Here is an 8,958-nt window from a genome sequence, read left to right as displayed (position 1 = left end):
TGGAGGGGTGAGGACTTAATAATGTGGGTGAGTGTTGAAACCACAATGTTGTTCATGTGACATCTTCATAAGCATGTATATCAATGATACTTTAATAAAGAAAACTCCAGTGAAGTTTTTTTGCACTCAGCTGGGCTGCTGGGAGTCTGCGCCTCCACACCTGTGTAGCTGAGCGGTGGATCAGAGATGTGGGAAGACAATGCACACAGGTTTTCGGGCTCTTCCGCTCTGGTTCTCTCCTTCAGAATTTCCCTCCTCACTTTCCAGCTGCTGTGGTTGCCACACTGTCTGTTTTCTAGTTTTTTAAGCCAATAAGACTATGGATTTCTATCCAGGTTTTAGCTGCCCATATGGTAAAGATTGGAGTCTACTTTTAGGCCGAAAGCCATTTTTTAAAATTAAGGTATCATTGATATACAATCTTATGCTCAGGTTTCACATGAGCAGTACTGTGGTTACTAGATTGCCCCCTATTATCAAGTCCCCCCCACATACCCCATTACTGTCACTGTCCATCAGCATAGTAAGACTGAAAGCCATTTTTAAAAGTGACAAACTCACTCAGTTCCCTTCTTTCCTTCCAAATGTCAACCCTCACCCAGTATCTGCTTTGTTTCTGTTGCTTTCTGGTGCCTTCAGGTTGTTGTGTTTTATGTTTTTCCAAAAATTTACAATTATTACCTGTGGACGTTTGGTTCCATAGGAACGCTTGGCCAGCACTAGTGTTACGGAAAATACTGAAAAAAACCCCTGGACTGGGTCACTGACGGAAGAACCAAGCGGCACCCAGAGGTCTTGGAGCGCTGAGGCTTTACTCCACACCGGCACCAGCGGGCTCAGAGGGGAGGAATTCCCCCAAAAAGTCTGAGCTCTGAACAAAGGCAAAGGGAGCAATATAAATCTTTCTGCTTCCTTATCTGTAACATTCCTACGTGCACAGCAGGCAAGCAGGCAAGGGGGAGGGAGTTCTGGGAGCGAACCTTGGGACCCGGTGGTGCTCGGCAGAGCGGGAAACCAAGGGAGTGTTTTGGTTGTTGTTTGTGTTGAGGAGGGGCCCAGAGGGAGGGGAGCCACCCGCTAGCCCCCGTGAACCGCTGTCCTTGTAAATCTTCCCTATCACTCTCCCCTCTGATGCCCCTTCAAGCACTTTGTTTTAGGGGGCATCATCTCCCTGGCTTATGACAGGGTCACAGTAGCTCCACATATACACGAGCTGTATGGGAGGAAACGCGTTCTTTGATAAAGTTAATGAGCCAGTTAATACGCGGGGTCCCACTAATAGTCTGAGGGGCAGCAGAATCACTGTTAGAAGAGTTAGGCCAGTTAGAAGAGCTGTTAGCCATGGATTCTATTCAAACCGTCCCTGGAACTAAGACTTTTTATTTTCTAACATTTTATTCCTACCCTGGATGTTTTCTTTTGCTTTGGCTAGAGAGCTCTTAACTATGCCAGGCTTATTTGCATAAAAAACAACAATTTTCTCCAAGGGCTACACATAAGCCTCCCTGTGACCTGAACAGGAGGTCCAGTCTTCTACGGTTTTGTGACACCGCTTCAGCCGGGGAATCAATTGGATCTTGCAGCTGAATCATGGTGGTTTCAAGCTGCTCTCAATCCTGATCGACTTCCTCTGTTTATTCCAGCCACTGTGCCTACTGCAGCTGATCCGGCTCCGCTGAGCCCGACTAGAGCAGGGATCAGCGAAGGGGCAGCCTGTTCCGCCTAGGAGATCTCACCGGGGGAAAGGAGTAGCTCCCAAAGATTACAGTACTTTGGAAATGCAGGCTGAGACTTGGGTCCAGCTAGGAGAAACAGGGAAGCACAGTAAAACAGCTTAACGATTACCCAATAGACAATAGAAAGGGCAACTTTTTGAGGAATAGTCCAATCCAGGGGTGCAACAGCAGAGAGTCTAATGCTTAGAATAAAGGACACGGCTCTGTCGAGAGCCAGGATCCATGGCGCGCAGGTGTCCATTAGTCAGACGGCGATCGTCAGGTGTCGAGGCGGAGAGGATCTGGAGGTCTGGCTGGGCCTTCCACTGATGTGCCTCCTGGTCAGGATGACGGGCCCTTTTCACTCTGGAACGACGGATCCCCGAAGTGATGCCTGCAACCTTGAGGGCAGTAGGAGTAGTTAGAACAGTAATGTGGGGGCCATTCCACTGAGGTTTGAGGGGGTCCTTTTTCCAATCTTTAACTCAGACTGAGTCCCCAGCCTGGAAGGAATGCACTGGGGTTCCTAGAGAGATCGGGGCTCTATGGTGTATTGTTGTAGCTTATTTAGGGTGGCCCCCAAGGCTTGGAGCTGTTCTCCTGCTCCCTTATCTCCTCTCTGGTGTAGGTTCCCTGGGACGCTTCCTAGACACAGGGGAGGGCGTCCATACACTAATAAAAAAGGGGAAAAAACCTTGTGTTCCGGGTGTGCAGCGAGCATGCAGGAGAGCCGGGGGCAGTAAATCTGGTCATGGGAGGCCAGTTTCTTGGCAAAATTTAACTAGGTTCCTTTGAGGGTGTGATTCATTCACTCTACTTTCCCTGAACTCTGTGGCCTGTACGCAGTGTGAAGTTTCCAGGTAATATTGAGGGATTTAGTTAACATTTGCACTACATCTGCTACAAAGGCAGGCCCATTGTCACTGTGGATTGTGGACGGTAGGCTAAACAGGGGCACAATTTCTCTCAGGAGGACTTTGGCTACCTCCCGGCTCCGTTCTGTTCTGGTTGGGAAGGCTCCAACCCAGCCAGAGTATGTACACAGTTACTAGGAGGTATCTGAGTCCCCTGCTTGGCTGGACATCCGTGAAGTCCATCTCAAGGTCTTCAAGGGGGCAAGCCCTGTTCTTTGGACACCAGGTGGGAGTCATGGTGCAGACCGAGTATTATTTCTGGCACAAGTTACACACTGTCTACACACTGGGCACAGCGCTGGCAACTGGCTGATGTAGTTTTGCTTTTTGCGGAGGGCCTCCGGTGCAGTTTTCCCAGGTGGGTGGGCTGGTGGTATTCGCTGACTAGTTGCTTCCTGGTTGCAGACGGGACAAAGATATGTCTGTCTGGCAACATCCACCATTCGTTTTCAGTTAAGGTGGCTCCTTCAGTTATGGCCCAGGCTTTCTCCTTTTCAGTGTACCCGGGTGGAGGGGCCTCCACCGGGGGTGGCAGGGCCATGGTGAGGGAAGGAGCTCTCCCTGCCTCCTTACCGGCTGCTGCTTTGGCAGCTTCATCTGCCATTCGAGTCCCCTGTGCGATAGGGTAGTTTTCCTTTTGATGTTCTTTGCAGTGCAGAATTGCTACCTTTATTATGTAGCAAAGAGACTGAAGGGCCTTTTCATATCTGGCAGGCCTAGGGCTGCTGCCTATTCCGAAGCACCAGGAGCAGTGAGTAGACAGTGTGTAACTTGTGCCAGAAATAATACTCGGTCTGCACCACGACTCCCACCTGGTGTCTGTCTTTATTTTCCAGGAAGGTGGCTCTTGCCTCTTTTGTCCAGACAGGGGCTTTCAGTCTGGCCCCCCCAGGAGGTGGCAGAGGGGCCTTGCCATTGCTGAGAATCCAGGAATCCAGATTTTCGCAGAACCTGGTGGCCCCTAGGAATTCTCCCCTAGGAGCCCCCCTCGTCCTGGGCTGGGGCGAGGAGTTAACAACCTTTTTCTTCTCTGGCCTTAGTGCCCTTTCTCCCTGGGTGAGGAGGAAGCCTAAGTACTGGACTTGGGTGTTGGCAGATTTGTGCTTTTTTATGAGGCTTGTTATCCTGAGTCTGACAGGAGTTGCAGGATGGCCTTTGTCCCTTTAGCACAATTTTCTTGGGTGTCACTGGCAAAGAGGAGGGTGCAGCATGTGCTGGCAAGGTCTGCAGCCAATGCCTCTCCAAAGAGAGTGGGTGAGCTCTTGAACTCTTATGGAAGCCACGTCCATGTTAAGTGCATCTGCTGCCCCGTATCCAGTTCAGTCCATTCAAAGGCAAATAAGAGTTGGCTTTGCAGGGCCAGCCAGAGGCGGAGAAAGGCATCTTTAAGTCTGGGCAAGTGAACTATTTGGCAGGCTCTGGGATCTGGCTGAGGATGGTGTGCGGGTTTGGAACCACTGGGTGTAAAGAAACAGTCACTCTATTAATGGTTTGCAGGTCTTGAACAGGCTGGTGCCCTCCTCCTGGCCTTTTGACTGGTAGAAGCGGGGTGTTCCAGGGCAACTGACACTCAATTAGAATGCCTGCCTCTCTGAGTCTGATCAGGTGTTCCTGGACGCCTGCCCTCGCCTCTTGTGAGAGGGGTACTGCTGCTGTCTTTGTGGCTCCGAGAATAGTTGCAGTCTTTTTCACTGAAGGGGCCTACAAGGAGAGTGACCAGAGTGTTCTGACCCTGTGTCAACTATAAAAATCATGTTTTGGCTCCCCACTTTCATTCTGACCGTGGGTTCATGGGGGCCGAGTGCGAGAGAGCCCGGTCCTTGTCAATCTGCGTCTGCTCCTGCCTGGTCAGTAAGCCTGTCCCCGTGGGGCTCCTTCCAGCAGCACCTGGGCCTTGGGGCTTTGCCTTGGTTGGGGTATTCATTCTTTCAATGCCCTTTTTCTTTAGAGTAAGCACACTGGTCTTTGGCTAAGGGGGTCCTGGGCTTCCCCCACCTTGGTGGCCAGCTTCTCTCTGCCTTCTGCCCATCTCTCCCTTTCAGGACACCTGCCAGGAGACTGGCCTTTTTCTTTATTTTTCTTTCAGCCTCTCTGTCAGCCTGAACTTCTCTGTTTAGATATACTTTGTTGGCAATTTCAATCAGCTGAGTGATATTCATCCCAGCGAAGCCCTCAAGTTTTTGGAGCTTTCGTCTGATGTCCGGGGCAGCTTGGGCTACGAATGAGGTGTTTACCATCTGCTGGCTCCCTGGTGACTCAGGGTCGAAAGGGGTGTAGGTGTGCTAAGCTTCCCACAGTCTTTCATAATAGTCCCTAGGAAACTCTTCTGGTTGTTGAGTAACTGAAGAAACTTTAGTCATGTTTATAGGCTTTTTGGATCCAGCTTTGATCCCCTGGAGAAGGGTGCCCTGATATTGTTAGATCTGGTGCTGTCCCTCAGGGGTGGTGAAGTACCTCTTGGGGTGCTCTTCGGGGATAGCAATTTCAGTCTATGCACCCTGACCAAGGACCCTGGCTGCCTCCTCTCTTCCATTGTGAACAGGGTGCAGAGAAGCTATGGACAGTTTTTTTAGGTTGGCTGATGGATTTGGAAGAGGGATTACATAAGATCAACCAGGGCTTGTGGCTTTTCTGATGGGGTGTCAGTTGTGGAGAAGGGCTGATAGTAAAACATGGACTGGCTGGGCTGGATGGCCCCATACTTATTATGTCTTTCAGGCTCCCGCATCTCTTGCACTGGCATCTGAAGGGCACCTGCTTCCGGCTGAGGGTGCAGTCTGGCTGCTGGTCCGGGGAAGACTGGGTTTACTGGGTCTGGAGTTGGCAGGGAGGCTGAGGGCGGCAGAGTGTCAGGGACCGGGGGCTGGGTGCTGACGGCCTTGGAGGCATATAAGGCGGGGGCAATTATTAGCTCTTCTTCCGCGTCACCAGTTAAAATTTGCGGAGGCTCAGGCTCCTGTCGATTCTTTGCAGGCTTCTTTGTTGAGGCAACTAAGACCCTACCCTGTCCTTGCCTGTTGCAAGCATATCTCACCCAAGGGGGAAGGGTCTGGGCAACTTCTAACCAGGAGTTAAAGTATGGGGACTGATTAGGGTGACCTGGATCTCTAGGGATGACCCGCCAGGCTCAGCGGATTGTTGGGACATCTCGGGTTCCTTCTGGAGGCCACCCTACACTAAAGGTGGGCAATACAGATTCACACAGGGTTTTCAACCTGCCAGGAGTTCATTTTACTCTGTAGTTTTCTGAAAATCCCTTCCTGAAATTCTTGATCATAGCATTAAGGACTGTGGGTTTACTATGCCCTGACCCCATGACGTGTCTGTGGACGGTGCGTGACAACAAACAAGGGAGGGGTGCCTTGAGGGAGGAGACCAGTCAGATGCCTGTCTGTTTGCACTCCTCACGGAGACGTTGGTCAGCCTTGACTAAGGTGCACCTGTATAAGTCCTGGGCCAGGTCAGCTGAAGCTGAATCACTGATATGCCCTGATGGCTGACCACGAAAGCGGATGAGGACCCATGCAGATTCCGTAGCATAGGCTGTGGAATCACAGATTCAGTGCAGACTGAATGACTTCAGCCGCCCTGCACACTCACGCACACACACAGACACACACACAGACCAGAGTTTAAACATTCCCCCCCGGGAATGTCTACCTGTGAGACTTCAAAGAAGTCTCCGGGAGGTGATCAGACTCCCCTTCCACCCTGAGTGGGACTGGCTGGGTCAGGTGCCCCGGGGCCTTAACCGATTCGACTTTGGAACCAGGTCCTCACCTGCCAAGCCTCCTTGAGTCCGGTGAGAACAGCAGAGTGGGGCTGGCCCGGGGCAACCGGGTGGGAGCGTGCTGAGGGATCAGGCAGGGGGCGTCTTCTCTGCTGCCATCTCCTGTCCATCTACGCCCTGCCTGTTGCCCCAAACCGGTGGCAACAAAGGGCCAGCACAGTTGGGTTTCCCAGTCAGGGAACCAACTGTTATGGAAAATACTGAAAAAAAGCCTGGACTGGATCACTGATGGAAGAACCAAGCGGCACTCAGAGGTCTTGGAGTGCTGAGGCTTTATTTCACACTGACACCAGTGGGCTCAGAGGGGAGGAATTCCCCCAAAAAGTCTGAGCTCTGAACAAAGGAAAAGGGAGCAATATAAATCTTTCTGCTTCCTTATCTGTAACATTCCTACGTGCACAGCAAGCGAGCAGGCAAGGGGGAGGGAGTTTAGGGAGCAAACCTTGGGACCTGGTGCTCAGCAGAGCGGGGAAACCAAGGGAATGGGTTTTTTTTGTTTGTGTTGAGGAGGGGTCGAGATGGAGGGGAGCCACCCGCTAGCCCTCGTGAATTGCTGTCCTTGTAAATCTTTCCCTATCACTAGAAATCCAAAATATAGACTTTATGGATTAGTTCACAGTGGCAAACGGAAGGTCTATCAAGGGCAGGCATGGTCCTCTTGGGAATGTGAGCAGGGTGAGGCCCACAGAGGCCTTCCGGGGTGATGGCTGTGTTCTTGTTCTTCACCTGTGTGGTGGGGATGTTACTGAAAACTGGTCCTTGTCACCAAAGTCAAAACACACAACACAATGACAAGGCTTTGAGGAAAGGAAAGGAATAGTTCATTAATTTGCCAACAAATGCAGCTGTGGCAGACCCATGCCTTGGAGAACCACTGTCGGCCCGAAGCACGAGCAGTTAGTGCTTTTAAAGGGGAAGTCCTGGGAGAGAGGCTGTGGCGTTCAGGACCCCAGACACATGAAGGAGCACCTTGTGAGGATCAGAGCAGGCATTCTTGAGCTGATTCCGTTGCTTGTTGTTTTTGTTATCGATCTGCCTCAGTACCCTGGGACAGGATGTCTTGGGTTCTGCAAATCAGCTTTTTGTGTCACCTCTGACCCTGAGACTCAGAAAATAAGAAGAGAAATAGCCACCTGTTAATGGTTTCAAGGCTTCCAGTTAATGTTAGTGTTGACTTTTAAAACCAGGGATTTAATTCAGTTTTCTTCTGTTACAGTCCCCACTGCAGTATTACACCTTCCATTTCAATGGAGGTGTGTGTGGCAAAATACCTCTGGCTGCTTCCTGCTGAATTAGGGTGATGATCAGGGATTTTTTTTTTTTTTTGAGAGGGCATCTCTCATATTTATTGATCAAATGGTTGTTAACGACAATAAAATTCTGTATAGGGACTCAATGCACAATCATTAATCAACCCCAAGCCTCATTCTCATCAGTCTCCAATCTTCTGAAGCATAACGAACAAGTTCTTACATGGTGAACAGTGCAAGGGCAGTCATCACAGAAACTTTCCGTTATGATCATGCATTATAAACTGTAAACAATCAGGTCAAATATGAATATTCGTTTGATTTTTATACTTGATTTATATGTGGATCCCACATTTCTCTCTTTATTATTATTATTATTATTTTTTATTTTTTATTTTTTATTTATTTATTTTTTTGAGAGGTCATCTCTCATATTTATTGATCAAATGGTTGTTAACAACAATAAAATTCAGTATAGGGGGGTCAATGCTCAATGTACAATCATTAATCCATCTCAAGCCTAATTCTTGTCAGTCTCCAATCTTCTGAAGCATAACGAACAAGTTCTTACATGGTGAACGAATTCTTACATAGTGAATAAGTTCTTACATGGTGAACAGTACAAGGGCAGTCATCACAGAAACTTTCGATTATGATCACGCATTATGAACTGTAAACAATCAGGTCAAATATGAATATTCGTTTGATTTTTATACTTGATGTATATGTGGATCCCACATTTCTCCCTTTATTATTATTATTATTTTTATTTTTAATAAAATGCTAAAGTGGTAGGTAGATGCAAGATAAAGGTAGAAAACATAGTTTAGTGCTGTAAGAGGGCAAATGTAGATGATCAGGTGTGTGCCTGTAGACTATGTGTTAACCCAAGCTAGACAAGGGCAGCAAAACATCCACGGATGCAGAAGATTTCTCTCAAAACAGGGGGGGTGAGGTTCTGAGCCTCACCTCTGCTGATCCCCAATTTCTCACCTGATGGCCCCCCTGCGACTGTGCCTGTCTTAGGTTGTTCCTCCCTTGAGGAATCTTACCCGTCTCTGGCTAACCAGTCCTCTTCCGGGGCCATACAGGGAAATGTAAAGTTGGTAAGTGAGAGAGAAGCAATATTCTTTGAAAAGGTTAGCTTTTTACTTCTTTGCAGATTTATGCCCTGTGGTTTCTATGCCCAGCACTTGTCTCGAGGTGTCTTTACCACTTGGAAGAATTATGATACTCGGTAATTTCGATATGAGGCACGAATTCTACTGAAGGGCTGTAATTAGGAAGGA

This window comes from Manis javanica, chromosome 10, assembly GCF_040802235.1.
Source record: "Manis javanica isolate MJ-LG chromosome 10, MJ_LKY, whole genome shotgun sequence".
Taxonomy (NCBI): domain Eukaryota; kingdom Metazoa; phylum Chordata; class Mammalia; order Pholidota; family Manidae; genus Manis; species Manis javanica.
Note: the sequence above shows the minus strand (reverse complement) of the source record.